This window comes from Ranitomeya imitator, chromosome 1 (genome assembly GCF_032444005.1).
Source record: "Ranitomeya imitator isolate aRanImi1 chromosome 1, aRanImi1.pri, whole genome shotgun sequence".
Classification (NCBI taxonomy): domain Eukaryota; kingdom Metazoa; phylum Chordata; class Amphibia; order Anura; family Dendrobatidae; genus Ranitomeya; species Ranitomeya imitator.
The window spans coordinates 82,942,210-82,959,489 of record NC_091282.1 but is presented as its reverse complement, the minus strand read 5'-3'; positions in this window follow the sequence as shown (position 1 = coordinate 82,959,489).

Below are 17,280 nucleotides of genomic sequence, written 5' to 3'. Positions count from 1 at the left end.
CGCACATATCCGCCGTTCGCCTGTACACTCCAGCCGTATGCAGACCTATCAGCGTTCTTTGAACCTTCCCCAGCATCGCCTAATCATAGACGTTGCAACAAGGTGGAACTCAACACTGCACATGCTTCAGAGACTGTGCGAACAGAGGCGGGCTGTTATGTTTTTGTGGGAGGATACACATACACGGGCAGGCAGTAGGATGGCAGACATGGAGTTGTCAGGTGTGCAGTGGTCGAAGATTCAAGACATGTGTCAAGTCCTTCAGTGTTTTGAGGAATGCACACGGCTGGTTAGTGCAGACAACGCCATAATAAGCATGAGCATCCCCCTAATGCGTCTGCTGATGCAAAGTTTGACGCACATAAAGGATCAGGCGTCTGCACCAGAGGAAGAGGAAAGCCTTGATGACAGTCAGCGATTGTCTGGTCAGGGCAGTGTACATGACGAGGTACCGGGCGAAGAGGAGGTGGAGGATGAGGAGGATGATGGGGATGAGTATATTTTTAATGAGGAAGCTTTCCCGGGGGCACGGGAAATTGGTGGCGTGGTAAGGCCGGGTTCTGGTTTTTTGAGGGACACAAGTGACGTAGATTTGCCTGCAACTGCCCCTCAACCAAGCACAACCGCAGATTTGACAACGGGAACTTTGGCCCACATGGCGGATTATGCCTTGCGTATCCTCAAAAGGGACACACGCATTACAAAAATGATGAACGATGACGATTACTGGTTGGCCTGCCTCCTTGATCCTCGCTATAAAGGCAAATTGCAAAATATTATGCCACATGAGAACTTGGAACTAATATTAGCAACAAAACAATCAACTCTTGTTGACCGTTTGCTTCTGGCATTCCCTGCACACAGCGCCCGTGATCGTTCTCACACGAGCTCCAGGGGCCAGCAGACCAGAGGTGTTAGAGGGGCAGAAATCAGAAGTGGCGTTGGCCAGAGGGGTTTTCTGACCAGGTTGTGGAGTGATTTTTCTATGACCGCAGACAGGACAGGTACTGCAGCATCAATTCAAAGTGACAGGAGACAACATTTGTCCAGTATGGTTACAAACTATTTTTCATCCCTTATCGACGTTCTCCCTCAACCGTCATTCCCATTTGATTACTGGGCATCCAAATTAGACACCTGGCCAGAATTGGCAGAATATGCATTGCAGGAGCTTGCTTGCCCGGCAGCTAGTGTCCTATCAGAAAGAGTATTCAGTGCTGCAGGTTCAATACTAACAGAAAAAAGGACTCGTCTGGCTACCCAAAATGTAGATGATCTAACCTTCATTAAAATGAACCACAACTGGATTTCAAAATCTTTTGCCCCACCCTGCCCGGCTGACACCTAGCTTTCCTATGAAAAGGTCTTGCCTGTGGACTATTCTGAATGACTTTTCCAATCTCGTAATTTTCTTCACCTGATTGTCCAGCATACGACATGTTTCCACCTCACGAAATGGCCAAACTCCCCACACGGGGCCGTGCTATCGCCACTTTGCGCTTGGACCCTTGAGAGTGCTGTTTGTCTGAAGAGGTGGGTGTGGCCGCTTTTGGTCGACGGCACTGCCACTGGGTCCCTCATAGTACAATAAAGTGTCTCTGGCGGTGGTGGTGCGCACCCAACGTCAGACACACCGTTGTAATATGAGGGGCCCTGTGCCTGTACCGCCGGCCACAAGACAGTTCCCCCCCCCAGCTCAAACAGTGCTCTACCAGTAGCAAAATTATCTCTCACAGCTTCACCAATGTGTAGTCTAGGCGCTGACATCCTTCAATGCCTGGCACTGACAATACCATTGTTTTGACATTTTTGTTATGTTAGGCCTTCGAAGCCTGTCTGCGGTCCCTTCTTTCTACAACTACTACACTGACCAGGCCACTGCTGGCCGTGTTACCCTGGAACCAATTTAAAAGTGCCTACAGTCAGCCCAATTTTGTTATGTTAGGCCTTCGAAGACTGTCTGCCGTCACTCCTTCCACTAGACTTCCACAGACCAGACCACTGCTGCCCGTGTACCCCTGGAACCAATTTAAAAGTGCCTACAGCCAGCCCAAGTTTGTTATGTTAGGCCTTGGAAGCCTGTCTGCGGTCACTCCTTCCACTAGACTTCCACTGACCAGACCACTGCTGCCCGTGTACCCCTGGAACCAATTTAAAAGTGCCTACAGCCAGCCCAAGTTTGTTATGTTAGGCCTTCGAAGCCTGTCTGCGGTCACTCCTTCCACTAGACTTCCACAGACCAGACCACTGCTGCCCGTGTACCCCTGGAACCAATTTAAAAGTGCCTACAGCCAGCCCAAGTTTGTTATGTTAGGCCTTGGAAGCCTGTCTGCGGTCACTCCTTCCACTAGACTTCCACTGACCAGACCACTGCTGCCCATGTACCCCTGGAACCAATTTAAAAGTGCCTACAGCCAGCCCAAGTTTGTTATGTTAGGCCTCGGAAGCCTGTCTGCGGTCACTCCTTCCACTAGACTTCCACTGACCAGACCACTGCTGCCCGTGTACCCCTGGAACCAATTTAAAAGTGCCTACAGCCAGCCCAAGTTTGTTATGTTAGGCCTTCGAAGCCTGTCTGCGGTCACTCCTTCCACTAGACTTCCACAGACCAGACCACTGCTGCCCGTGTACCCCTGGAACCAATTTAAAAGTGCCTACAGCCAGCCCAAGTTTGTTATGTTAGGCCTTGGAAGCCTGTCTGCGGTCACTCCTTCCACTAGACTTCCACTGACCATACACTGCTGCCCATGTACCCCTGGAACAAATTTAAAAGTGCCTACAGCCAGCCCAAGTTTGTTATGTTAGGCCTTCGAAGCCTGTCTGCGTCCCGTTCTTTCAACTACAACTACACTGACCAGGCCACTGATGGCCGTGTTCCCCTGGAACCAATTTTAACTTGCCTACAGCCAGCCCTATGTTATTATGTTAGGCCTTCGAAGCCTGTCTGCGTCCCGTTCTTTCAACTACAACTACACTGACCAGGCCACTGATGGCCGTGTTCCCCTGGAACCAATTTTAACTTGCCTACAGCCAGCCCAATGTTAGGCCTTTGATGCCTGTCTGCCGTCACTCCTTCCACTAGGCCTCCACTGACCTGTCTATTGCTGCCCGTGTACCCCTTGAACCAACATCATTAAATATAAAAAAAATTAATTTGATTATAAAAAATAAGATCGTGTTGAGATCTCAAATGCAGACATTTTAACAATCAAAACAAACACACAACAAATATCTGGAACTGTACTACAAAGGTCCAACAGCTACAATTTCTTTCTCCTGCAAGAAGTTAACTGAAAGTTTTTTGGAGTTGTTAACACAGATATGGCATCCACCGAGTGTTGTCCTGTCGCGTCTCCTTTAAATTATTTCCAATAAGATGTTAAACTATTAATTTAATAAAATCAATAATTAAAAAATTAATTGAGTAAGTCAAAAGCACATTGCAAATAAACATTAATTACAAATCAAGAAGCATGGCGCGTCCGAGGGTGAGTAGATACCGAATAAGAATATAATCACCCTCGGACGCGCAATGCTTATTTAAAACAGCCTTCCTTCCTAAGAATCAGCCCTTCCGTGGTGTAGAGAGAGGTTGTGTTACACTCCAAGGTGTTCCCCAGGTTGCCTTTCCTGAGCTTCGATCTTCATGCTCTCGTTTAGTAGTTGTAGAAAAGTACGCTGCATTAGGCCTACAAAATGGGTATGGGGTGGAGAGAGATGGTGTGTTACACTCCAAGGTGTTCCCCAGGTTGCCTTTCCTGAGCTTCGATCTTCATGCTCTCGTTTAGTAGGTGTCGGAAAGTAGGCTGCATTAGGCCTAAAAAATGGGGAATGGGGTGGAGAGAGATGGTGTGTTACACTCCAAGGTGTTCCCCAGGTTTCCTTGCCATTGCTTCGGTCTTCCGACTCTCGTTTAGTAGTTGTAGAAAAGTACACTGCATTAGGCCTAAAAAATGGGTATGGGGTGGAGAGAGATGGTGTGTTACACTCCAAGGTGTTCCCCAGGTTGCCTTTCCTGAGCTTCGATCTTCATGCTCTCGTTTAGTAGGTGTCGGAAAGTAGGCTGCATTAGGCCTACAAATTGGGTATGGGGTGGAGAGAGATGGTGTGTTACACTCCAAGGTGTTCCCCAGGTTGCCTTTCCTGAGCTTCGATCTTCATGCTCTCGTTTAGTAGGTGTCGGAAAGTAGGCTGCATTAGGCCTACAAATTGGGTATGGGGTGGAGAGAGATGGTGTGTTACACTCCAAGGTGTTCCCCAGGTTTCCTTGCCATTGCTTCGGTCTTCCGACTCTCGTTTAGTAGTTGTAGAAAAGTACACAGCATTAGGCCTACAAAATGGGTATGGGGTGGAGAGAGATGGTGTGTTACACTCCAAGGTGTTCCCCAGGTTGCCTTTCCTGAGCTTCGATCTTCATGCTCTCGTTTAGTAGGTGTCGGAAAGTAGGCTGCATTAGGCCTAAAAAATGGGGAATGGGGTGGAGAGAGATGGTGTGTTACACTCCAAGGTGTTCCCCAGGTTTCCTTGCCATTGCTTCGGTCTTCCGACTCTCGTTTAGTAGTTGTAGAAAAGTACACTGCATTAGGCCTAAAAAATGGGTATGGGGTGGAGAGAGATGGTGTGTTACACTCCAAGGTGTTCCCCAGGTTGCCTTTCCTGAACTTCGATCTTCATGCTCTCGTTTAGTAGGTGTCGGAAAGTAGGCTGCATTAGGCCTACAAATTGGGTATGGGGTGGAGAGAGATGGTGTGTTACACTCCAAGGTGTTCCCCAGGTTTCCTTGCCATTGCTTCGGTCTTCCGACTCTCGTTTAGTAGTTGTAGAAAAGTACACAGCATTAGGCCTACAAAATGGGTATGGGGTGGAGAGAGATGGTGTGTTACACTCCAAGGTGTTCCCCAGGTTGCCTTTCCTGAGCTTCTATCTTCAGGCTCTCATTAAATTGTGGTTAAATGGAACAACTGCATTTGGCGTACTAGTTGGTTTGGGGCCTACTATCGGTGTCTGCCACTCCTTGCTGTTCTCCTGGTTTCCTGTCCTGAAATTCCATTTTCAGCCTCTCGTTAAGTAGTTGTTAATGTTAGACTGCATTTGGCCTACTAGTTGGGTTGGGGCCTACTATCGGTGTCTGCCACTCCTTGCTGTTCTCCTCCACTGAACAAAGCTGTGCCGCCTGTTTACTACGGTTGCCAATTTTGAACTGCATTTCGACTACTTACTGATTTGGCCCTACTCTCTGTGTCAGCCTCTCATTCCAGTTGTCCTCCACTGCAATGCCCCCTGGTTATTCCTGTGTTACCAATTTTGAACTGCATTTAGCCCACTTTCTTCTTTGGGCCTATATCTGTGTTTCCACTTCATCGTGCCCATTGCCCAGCCAGTGATAGATGAGTCTGCTGGTACATTGACCCATAACGCAACATTCCCCGTGCACGCTACACAACAACATTGTGACCCTGCTGAAAGTCAGGTTGCTCTTCCCGCATACCATACCACCTTACACGGGGACAAAGAGGAAGGTGCAGATGAAAGTGCAGGTTCCTTCATCAGGTGGGGGGAGGAATACTAGTTGGCGACGTCACTGGCACAGGGCCTCTCATAGTACGCAAAAGTGTTGCTGCCGGTGGGAGGCGCCCCCGCCGTGCAAACACACCGCTGTACTTTGAGGGGCCCTGTGCCAGTGCCAATGCCAACGAGTGGGCCCCCCCTGCTTGCTCAGGTTCACAGCACTTGCAAAGTTGAAATACTTACCTCTCCCTGCTCCACTGCCGTGACGTGGTCCAGATTTCCTGGGCCCACTAATTACTTGAACCAGCCCTACCCCCCACAACTTTAGCCAAATGACCCCCAATTTCAAATGCCTTCCAATTATTATAAGGTAAATTACGCTTTACAAGCTTCATTAAGAAGAATGGATGGTTTTGACATTAAAATGGGTACTCTAGGTGTTTTCCTGGCCCCCACTCACTGCCGACTATGCTGCCCCATTGACTTGCATTGGGTTTCGTGTTTCGGTCGATCCCGACTTTACGTCATAATCGGCCGATTTCACTCGACCCGACTTTGGACATAGTCGGGTTTCGCAAAACCCGGCTCGACTCTAAAAAGGTCAAGGTCGCTCAACTCTAGTGAAAGATAATTTTTCTTGGTTATTAGCAGAAACCTGTTGCCTTTATGGGTTTCACAGGTTTCACTTTCCCAGTTAATATCCGGGTAGTTAAAGTCCCCCATAACCAGGACCTCATTATGGGTTGCAGCTTCATCTATCTGCTTTAGAAGTAGACTTTCCATGGTTTCTGTTACATTTGGGGGTTTGTAACAGACCCCAATGAGAATTTTGTTACCATTTTTCCCTCCATGAATTTCGACCCATATGGACTCGACATCCTCATTTCCTTCGCTAATATCCTCCCCTAAAGTGGACTTTAGACAAGACTTTACATAGAGACAAACCCCTCCTCCTCTCCGATTTTTACGATCCTTTCTAAACAGACTGTAACCCTGTAAGTTAACTGCCCAGTCATAGCTTTCATCTAACCATGTCTCGGTTATTCCCACTATGTCAAAGTTACCTGTAGATTTTTCTGCTTCTAGTTCTTCCATCTTGTTTGTCAGGCTTCTGGCGCTTGCGAGCATGCAGTTTAGAGGATTTTGTTTTGTTCCAATCTCCTCGCTGTGGAGTGCTTTAGAAATGTTCTTACCTCCCATCTGAGTATGTTTTCCTGGGTCTTCTTTGTTCAAGTCTAATGTTTTTCTTCCCGTCCCCTCTTCTTCTAGTTTAACGCCCTCCTGATGAGTGTAGCGAGTCTTCTGGCGAATGTGTGTTTCCCAGGTTTGTTGAGGTGTAGTCCATCTCTGGCGAGGAGTCCATCGTACCAGTAATTCACACCGTGGTCCAGGAATCCGAATCCTTGTTGTCTGCACCATCGTCTTAGCCAGTTGTTTGCATCAAGGATCCTGTTCCATCTCCTGGTGCCATGCCCGTCTACTGGAAGGATAGAAGAAAAAACAACCTGTGCATCCAGTTCCTTTACTTTCTTCCCCAACTCTTCAAAGTCTTTGCAGATTGTCGGTAGGTCTTTCCTTGCCGTGTCATTGGTGCCAACATGTATCAGAAGAAATGGGTGGACGTCCTTGGAGCTGAAGAGCTTTGGTATCCTATCGGTCACATCCTTGATCATCGCACCTGGAAGGCAGCATACTTCTCTTGCAGTTATGTCCGGTCTGCAGATCGCTGCTTCTGTGCCTCTCAGTAGTGAGTCTCCCACCACCACCACTCTTCGTTGCTTCTTGGCTGTACTTTTTGCTGTCACTTGTTGCTGTGTGCCCTTTTCTTTTTTGCTTGCTGGTATTGCTTCATCCTTAGGTGTGCCATCTTCATCCTCTACAAAGATTTGATATCGGTTCTTCAGTTGTGTGGTTGGTGATTTCTCCATGGTCTTCTTGCTTCTTTTGGTCACATGCTTCCACTCATCTGCTTTTGGAGGTTCTCTGACACTTTTTTCACCTTCTGTGACCAGTAGAGATGCTTCTGTTCTGTCTAGAAAGTCTTCATTCTCTTTGATGAGTTTCAAAGTTGCTATTCTTTCTTCCAGACCCCGCACCTTTTCTTCTAAAAGGGCCACTAGTCTACACTTCTGACAGGTGAAATTTGATTCTTCTTCTGGTCGGTCTGTGAACATGTAGCACATGCTGCAGCTCACCATGTAGGTTGTCACATCTGCCATGTTGCTCCTAGATCCTGCTGACTTGCTGTGTGTTTTCCTTCTTGTGTAATCTACTCAGCCAAGCTCTCTTTCAATAATATCCTACAGGCAAAAATTCTCGCGCCGTAAGGCGCGCAGTTTGGCGATGCTTTCCAAGCAGCTGGTCCCGGCTGTACCCAACGATCTTCTAGCTTAGGGAGACTTCGCTTTTCCCAGAAGGCACCTGGAATATGCAAATTAGCCTCCTCAAGCTTGAATCCCTGGTTTGGCGATGCTTTCCAAGCAGCTGGTCCCGGCTGTACCCAACGATCTTCTAGCTTAGGGAGACTTCGCTTTTCCCAGAAGGCACCTGGAATATGCAAATTAGCCTCCTCAAGCTTGAATCCCTGGTTTGGCGATGCTTTCCAAGCAGCTGGTCCCGGCTGTACCCAACGATCTTCTAGCTTAGGGAGACTTCGCTTTTCCCAGAAGGCACCTGGAATATGCAAATTAGCCTCCTCAAGCTTGAATCTGATGATTCTATCAGAAGAGATGCTTGAAGCTGGATGTGACCATGTGTTGGGGAATTCTGAATGGGGCATTGTGGGAACCCTTGGATCTTGGTGTACTGCTTCCAGTTGATTATACCCATAATGGGGGCTTTGGTTGCCTCTACTGTTAGATGAGTGGGAGCTGGATGTGGCTCGTGACCCTCTCTCAGAACTGAATGTGGCTCTCAAGGTCAGAAAGGTTGGCAACCACGGCATTAAGGTGTATCCAGTACTTAGAATTACAGTCTGCGGTTTAAAGGGTGAAAAGCAGTCACTCTGCTGTTTGGCATCATGGTGTGCACCACACTGTACTGAACATAGACCAAAAAGGGTAAGGACAGAGTTGTTTTAAGAGATTAGAAAACAAATTATAGGCAAACGTGTTAATAATGAAGACTCTAAAACTATCTCCAAACTGCTAAATGTCCCTGATATTACAGTTGCACATATTATTCAGCAGTTTAAAGTCTATAGGATGGAAGCCAACTTCCCTGCACGTGGCCACAAGGAGAAAATTGTCGGCAAATTGAAGAGATGGATAACATGAGTGGTATCCAAAGAGCCCAGAACAACTTCCAAAGAGATTACAGATGATCATGGTAGATCAATGTAAGATTGCACCATTTGTCTCTGTCTTGGCAAAAGTGGACTTCTTGGAAGAAGACCGAGGAGGAAACCACTCTTGGAAGCAAATCACAAAAATGCAAGACGGAAATTTGCCAAAATGCATATAGACAAGCCACAAAGCCTCTGGAAGAATGTCCTTTGGACAGGTGAGAAAAAACTGGAGGTTTTTGGCAATTCACATTGCTCACGAGGCTTGAATACACCTGTGCACAGGTGCTGAATAGTGATGAGCGAATATACTCGTTACTCGAGATTTCCCGAGCACGCTCGGGTGTCCTCCGAGTATTTTTTAGTGCTCGAAGATTTAGTTTTCATCGCCTCAGCTGAATAATTTACAGCTATTAGCCAGGCTAAGTACATGTGGGCATTACCTGGTTGCTAGGGAATCCCCACATGTAATCAAGCTGGCTAAGAGATGTAAATCATTCAGCTGCAGTGAAGAAAATGAAATCTCCGAGCACTAAAAAATACTCGGAGGACATCCGAGCATGCTCGGGAAATCTCGAGTAATGAGTATATTCGCTCATCACTAGTGCTGAAGTCTCATTGAAAGTCACCATAATTTTTGTCCAAGCCAAATTCATTAGTTTGCTTTTTTAAATGTTTCTGTTGAACCACAATTCAATAGTAATGATTGATTCTCGATAGTTGATATTCAGCAAATTTAAATTGAAAATTACTTGTGTCAGTTTTAAGTTATTTTAGTGACCATAGTGGGATTTAGATTTCTTTAATAGAAACTACCAACAATTTTGTGCATGTGCATACCTGCCTGAAATAATGCTTCCAGTGTCTTAAGGCCCCTTCACATTAAGCGACGCTGCAGCGATTCCGACAACGATCCGGATCGCTGCAGCGTCGCTGTTTGGTCGCTGGAGAGCTGTCACACAGACAGCTCTCCAGCGACCAACGATGCCGGTAACCAGGGTAAACATCGGGTAACTAAGCGCAGGGCCGCGCTTAGTAACCCGATGTTTACCCTGGATACCATGCTAAAAGTAAAAAAAAACAAACACTAGATACTTACCTACAGCCGTCTGTCCTCCAGCGCTGCGCTCTGCTTCTCTGCTCTCCTCCTGTACTGTCTGTGAGCCGGAAAGCAGAGCGGTGACGTCACCGCTCTGCTTTCCGGCTCACAGACAGTACAGGAGGAGTGCAGAGCACAGCGCTGGAGGACAGACAGCGTTAGGTAAGTATCTAGTGTTTGTTTTTTTTTACTTTTAGCATGGTAACCAGGGTAAACATCGGGTTACTAAGCGCGGCCCTGCGCTTAGTTACCCGATGTTTACCCTGGTTACCAGTGAAGACATCGCTGGATCGGTGTCACACACGCCGATCCAGCGGTGTCTCCAGGGAGTCCAGCGACGAAATAAAGTTCTGGACTTTATTCAGCGACCAACGATCTCCCAGCAGGGGCCTGATCGTTGGTCGCTGTCACACAGAACGATTTCATTAACGATATCGTTGCTACGTCACAAATAGCAACGATATCGTTAACAATATCGTTATGTGTGAAGGTACCTTTATACTTGCCTTCCTGTGGATGGGGCAGTGAGTATCAGATATCAGGTTCAATTTATTCAATAATACAGGCAGGAAAAAGAAACTTTGTGCTCAATTTATCATTTGCACTAGTTATGAGCCACTTTTTTTCTTGTGGTATTTGTTTACTTTTTGTGCCAGTTTATTCAAACAGGCATGCATGGTTCCTGAGTTTTGCGCAAAATCAAAAATGTTCTATATTTAAATAGTTTGCAATTTTTGCACTTTTTTAGAATAAAAGGTTGCATATATAAAAAATGATGGCATAATAAAATCACTCCAGGCGGCAGACTTTTGTACGTTTATGTAATTGATAAGTTAGTAGCAGATGAACAGCCCAAAAGGGGAGTCATGGCACAATTTGAACAAAGGACAAAAAAACAAAATTAAAGCTAAAGAAATTCAGCCAGAACATATGTTGGTATAAGTGCAATGCACAGTTTCACATTCACACTGTGGCCATTTAACAAGCATTGCTCCCCATTTATCCAATGTTATTTACATGTTTTATTACTATTTATTTACTTACTACAGACTATTTGCTCTTTTGTTTTTAGCTTAGGTTCTGCTTATTAAATGGCCACAGTGTGAATGTGCACCTATGTGTAATAAGCAGGTGCTGGGATTCAGTAACACAAATGCTGCAAAGAAGGGATTAACTATATTTAACCCCTTTACCCCGAAGCCTGTTTTCAACTTCCTGACCAGGCCATTTTTTTCAATTCTGACCACTGTCACTTTATGAGGTCATAACTCTGAAACGCTTCAACAGATCCTGGTGATTCTGAGATTGTTTTCTCATGACATATTGTGCTTTATGATAGTGGTAAAATTTCTTCGATATGACTTGTGTTTATTTGTGAAAAAAATTAATATTTGGCGAAAATTTTTGAAACTTTTGCAATTTTTAAAATTTTTGTTTTTATGCCCTTAAATTAGAGTCATATCATACAAAATAGTTAATAAATAACATTACCCACATGTCTGCTTTACATTAGCACAATTTTGTTAGGAAGTTATAAGGGTTAAAAGTTGACCAGCAATTTCTCATTTTTACAACAAAATTTGCAAAACCATTTTGTTTTGGGACCACCTCAGACTTGAAGTGACTTTGAAGGGCCTATATGACAGAAAATGCCCAAAAGTGACACTTTTCTAAAAACTGCACCCCTCAAGGTACTCAAAACCACATTCAAGAAGTGTATTTACCCTTCAGGTGCTTCACAGGAATTTTTGGAATATTTAAAAAAAATTAAACATTTAACTTTTTTCACAACATTTTTACTTCAGATCCAATTTGTTTTATTTTACCAATGGTAACATGAGAAATTGGACCACAAAAGTCATTATACAATTTGTCCTGAGTACGCTGATACCCCATATGTGGGGGTAAACCACTGTTTGGGCACATGGCAGAGCTCGGAAGGGAAGGAGCACCATTTGAATTTTCAATGCAAAATTTGCTGGAATTGAGATTGGACACCATGTCGCGTTTGGAGAGCCTCTGATATGCCTAAACAGTGGAAACCCCCCACAAATGACACTATTTTTGAAAGCAGACCCCATAAGGAACTAATCTAGATGTGTAGTTAGCACTTTGAATTTCCAAGTGCTTCACAGAAGTTTATAATGTAGAGCCATCAAAAAATCATATTTTTTTCACAAAAATGATTTTTCACCCCAAATTTTTTATTTTACCAAGGGTAACTGGACAAATTGGACCCCAAAGGTTGTTGATCAATTTGTCCAGAGTACGCTGATACCCAATATATGGGGGTAAGCCACTGTTTGGGCGCATCGCAGAGCTCAGAAGGGAAGGTGCGCCTTTTGACTTTTCAATGCAAAATTGGAGAGCCCCTGATATGCCTAAACAGTGGAAAACCCCCACAAGTGACCCCATTTTGGAAAGAAGACCCCCTAAGAAACTGATCTAGATGTGTGGTGAGCACTTTGAACCCCTAATTGTTTCACTAAAGTTTAGAATGTAGAGCCGTGAAAATTAAAAAAAATCATTTTTTTTCCACAAAATGATTTTTAGCCCGCAATTTTTTATTTTCCCAAAGGTAACAGGAGAAATTGGACCCCAACAATTGTTGTCCAATTTGTCCTGAGTACGCTGATACCCCATATGTGGGAGGGAACCACCATTTGGGCGCATGGCAGAGCTCAAAAGGGAAGGAGCGCTGTTTTGGAATGCAGACTTTGATGGAATGGTCTGCGGGCGTCACTTTGGGTTTGCAGAGCCCCTGATGTACCTAAACAGTATAAATGCTCACAAGTGACCCCATATTGGAAACTAGACCCCCAAGGAACTTATCTAGATGTGTTGTCAGAACTTTCAACCCCCAAGTGTTTCGCTAAAGTTTATAATGCAGAGCCGTGAAAATAAAAAATATATTTTTTTTCCACAAAAATGATATTTTAGCCCCCAAATGTTTATTTTCACAAGGGTAACAGGAGAAATTGGACTCCAAAAGTTGTTGTCAAATTTGTCCTGAGTATGATAATACCCTATATATGGTGGGAAACCACTGTTTGGGCGCACGGCAGAGCCCAGAAGGGAAGGAGCACCATTTTACTTTTTCAACGCAAAATTGGCAGGAATTGAGATCGGACGCCATGTTGCGTTTGGAGAGCGCATGATGTGCCTAAACAGTGGACACCGCACAATTCTAACTCCAATCCTAACCCCAACGCAACCCTAAGCCTAATCCCGACCATAACAATGACCTCACCCCTAACCCGAACACACCCCTAACCCTAATCCCAACCCAAACCATAACCCTGACCACACCCCTAACCCCAACACACCCCTAACCCTAATACTAGCCCTAATCTTAACCCTAACCATAACCCTAACCACACCGCTAACCCTGACACACCCCGAACCCTAATCCCAACCTTCACCCCAACAGTAAACATAATCCAAACACTAACTTTTGCCCCAACCCTAACCCTAACTTTTGCCCCAGCCCTAATCCTATCTTTAGCCCCAAACCTAACCCTAACTTTAGCCCCAACCCTAACTTTAGCCCCAACCGTAACCCTAACTTTAGCCCCAAACCTAACCCTAACTTTAGCCCCAACCCTGACCCTAACCCTAATGGGAAAATGGAAATAAATACATTTTTTTATTTTATTATTTTTCCCTAACTAAGGGGGTGATAAAGGGGGTTGATTTACTATTTATAGTGGGTTTTTAAAGTGGGTTTTTATAGTGGGTTTTTGTAGTGGGTTTTTGTTTGGCAGCTGTCAAACGCTAAGGGATGCTTTTTACTGCAAAAAATAGTTTTTTGCATCACCACATTTTGAGAGCTATAATTTATCCATATTTTGGCCCACAGAGCAATGTGAGGTCTTGTTTTTTGCGGGACGAGTTGACGTTTTTATTGGTACTATTTTTGGGCCCATGACATTTTTTTGATCGCTTTTTGGAGGCAGAATGAACAAAAAACAGCAATTCCAGAATTTCTTTTAGGGGGGGGGGGGGTTAGGCGCTTATACCGTTCCACGTTTGGTAAAATTGATAAAGCAGCTTTATTCTTCGGGTTAGTAGGATACCTCATTTATATCATTTTTTTATGTTTTGACGCTTTTACACAATAAAAACTATTTTATATAAAAAATATTTGTTATTGCATCACTTTATTCTGAGAGCTATAAACTTTTTTATTTTTCTGCTGATAACGCTGATTGGTGGATTTTTTTTGCGGGACAAGACAACGTTTTCAACGGTTCCATGTTTATTTATATCCATCTTTTTGATCACATTTTATTGCGCTTTTTGTTCGGCAGTATGAACATAAAGCGTTGTTTTTTCCCTTGTTTTTTATTTCTTTTTTTGGGGTGTTCACTGAAGTGGGATAGTTTTATAGAGTGGGTGGTTATGGATGCGGCAATACCAAATATGTGTACTTTTATTGTTTTTTTTTTATTTACATAAATATATGGATTTATTGGGAAATATTTATTTATTTATTTCTTTATTTGGGCATTTTTTTTTACTTTTTAACATTGTCCCAGGGTGGGACATCACTATGGTACATCAGATCTCTGATCTGACACTTTGCATAGCACTGTGTCAGATCAGCGATCTGACAGGCAGTGCAGGAGGCTTTCCGGCGCCTGCTCTTAGCAGGTGCCGGCAAGCCACCTCAGCAAATGACCCGGAAGGAGCCCCATGGCCATTTTGGTTCCAGGGACTCCTTCCAGAACACCGGAACAACGCGATCGCATCGTGTTGTTTCGGTGGGAGAGCGCAGGGAGCCCCGTCCCTGCGCGATGCCCCTCTATGTTGCTGTCACTATTGACAGCGGCATCAGAGGGGTTAAATGCCCACGATCGGTGCTAGTGCCGATCTTGGGCATTGCTGCGGGGTGTTAGCTGTCACATACAGCTGACAACCATACGCGTTCACTGCGGTGCTCACTGTGAGACCGCGTGATCGTGCCGCCGTACCAATACTGCGGTTTGCGGGAACTCAGTTCCCGCAGAGCAGTACTAGCATGGCGCATGTCAGGAAGGGGTTAATTAGTCAACAGTACTAAACTAAACTGAATCAGTCTCTGATTAACAGTTCACTTATCTGTTGTGAATTCTGTTGTCAAGCTCCCTCCTGTGGTCATGAATGGTACTTCGGCTGGTTCTGTCCATGGGCTTCCTCTGGTGGTTGTGAGTGGGGCTGCGGCTTCTGAGTTTCCTTCCACAGGTGACGAGGTTAATTCGTTAGCTGGCTGCTCTATTTAACTTCACTTAGATCATTGCTCCATGCCACCTGTCAATGTTCCAGTATTGGTCTGTTCGCTCCTGGATCGTTCTTGTGACCTGTCTTCTCCAACAGAAGCTAAGTTCCTGCCTGTTTTTCTCTTGTTTGCTATTTTTCTGTCCAGCTTGCTATTTTGATTTTTATCTTGCTTGCTGGAAGCTCTGGGACGCAGAGGGAGCGCCTCCGCACCGTGAGTCGGTGCGGAGGGTCTTTTGCGCCCTCTGCGTGTTTTTTTTTGTAGTTTTTGTGCTGACCGCAAAGTCATCTTTCCTATCCTCTGTCTGTTCAGTAAGTCGGGCCTCTCTTTGCTAAATCTATTTCATCTCTGTGTTTGTGATTTTCATCTTACTCACAGTCATTATATGTGGGGGGCTGCCTTTTCCTTTGGGGAATTTCTCTGAGGCAAGGTAGGCTTATTTTTCTATCTTTAGGGCTAGCTAGTTCTTAGGCTGTGTCGAGTTGCATAGGGGGCGTTAGGAGCAATCCACGGCTATTTCTAGTGTGTGTGATAGGATTAGGGATTGCAGTCAGCAGAGTTCCCACGTCCCAGAGCTGGTCCTGTATTATTGTAACTATCAGTTCTTTCCGTGTGCTCTTAACCACCAGGTCCATTATTGTCCTAACCACCAGGTCATAACAGTACAGGTGGCCCAAAGTATTAATGCATCTCAATAGAGGGATAAGAGAAGTTCTGAGACCATTTTTTTTTCTTTGCACTGTGTTTTGCCTTTCTTTTCCCCTAGACTTCTGGGTGGTTCAGGATACAGGTGTGGATATGGACATTCAAGGTCTGTCCTCTTGGATGGATAATCTCACTGCAAGGGTACAAAACATTCAAGATTTTGTGGTTCAGAATCCGATGTCAGAGCCTAGGATTCCAATTCCTGATTTGTTTTTTGGGGATAGATCTAAGTTTCTGAATTTCAAAAATAATTGTAAATTGTTTCTTGCTTTGAAACCTCGCTCCTCAGGTGACCCTGTTCAACAAGGGAAAATCATTATTTCTTTGTTACGTGGTGACCCTCAAGACTGGGCATTTTCCCTTGCGCAAGGAGATCCGGCATTGCGTGATGTTGATTCGTTTTTTCTGGCGCTTGGAATGCTTTATGATGAACCAAATTCAGTGGATCAGGCAGAGAAATTCTTGCTGGCTCTGTGTCAGGGTCAGGATGAGGTAGAGATATATTGTCAGAAGTTTAGGAAGTGGTCTGTACTCAATCAGTGGAATGAATGTGCCCTGGCGGCAATTTTCAGAAAGGGTCTCTCTGAAACCCTTAAGGATGTCATGGTGGGATTTCCCATGTCTGCTGGTTTGAATGAGTCTATGTCTTTGGCCATTCAGATCGATCGATGCTTGCGTGAGCGTAAAGCTGTGCACCATTTGGCGGTATTATCTGAGCATAGACCTGAGCCTATGCAATGTAATGGGACTTTGACCAGAGCTGAACGGCAAGAACACAGACGTCGGAATGGGCTGTGTTTTTACTGTGGTGATTCCACTCATGCTATCTCCGATTGTCCTAAGCGCACTAAGCGGTTCACTAGGTCTGCCACCATTGGTACGGTACAGTCGAAATTTCTTTTGTCCGTTACTCTGATTTGCTCTCTGTCGTCCTATTCTGTAATGGCATTTGTGGATTCAGGCGTTGCTCTGAATTTGATGGACTTGCTAGGCGCTGTGGTTTTTTTCTTGGAGCCCTTACAGTATCCTATTCCATTGAGAGGAATTGATGCTACGCCTTTGGCCAAGAATAAGCCTCAGTACTGGACCCAATTGACTATGTGCATGGCTCCTGCACATCAGGAGGATATTCGCTTTTTGGTGTTGCATAATCTGCATTATGTGGTCGTTTTGGGGTTGCCATGGCTACAGGTCCATAATCCAGTATTGGATTGGAAATCTATGTCTGTGTCCAGCTGGGGTTGTCAGGGGGTACATGGTGATGTTCCATTTTTGTCTATTTTGTCATCCACCCCTTCTGAAGTCCCGGAGTTTTTGTCGGATTACCGGGATGTATTTGATGAGCCCAAATCCAGTGCCCTACCTCCTCATAGGGATTGCGATTGTGCTATTAATTTGATTCCTGGTACTAAGTTTCCTAAGGGCCGA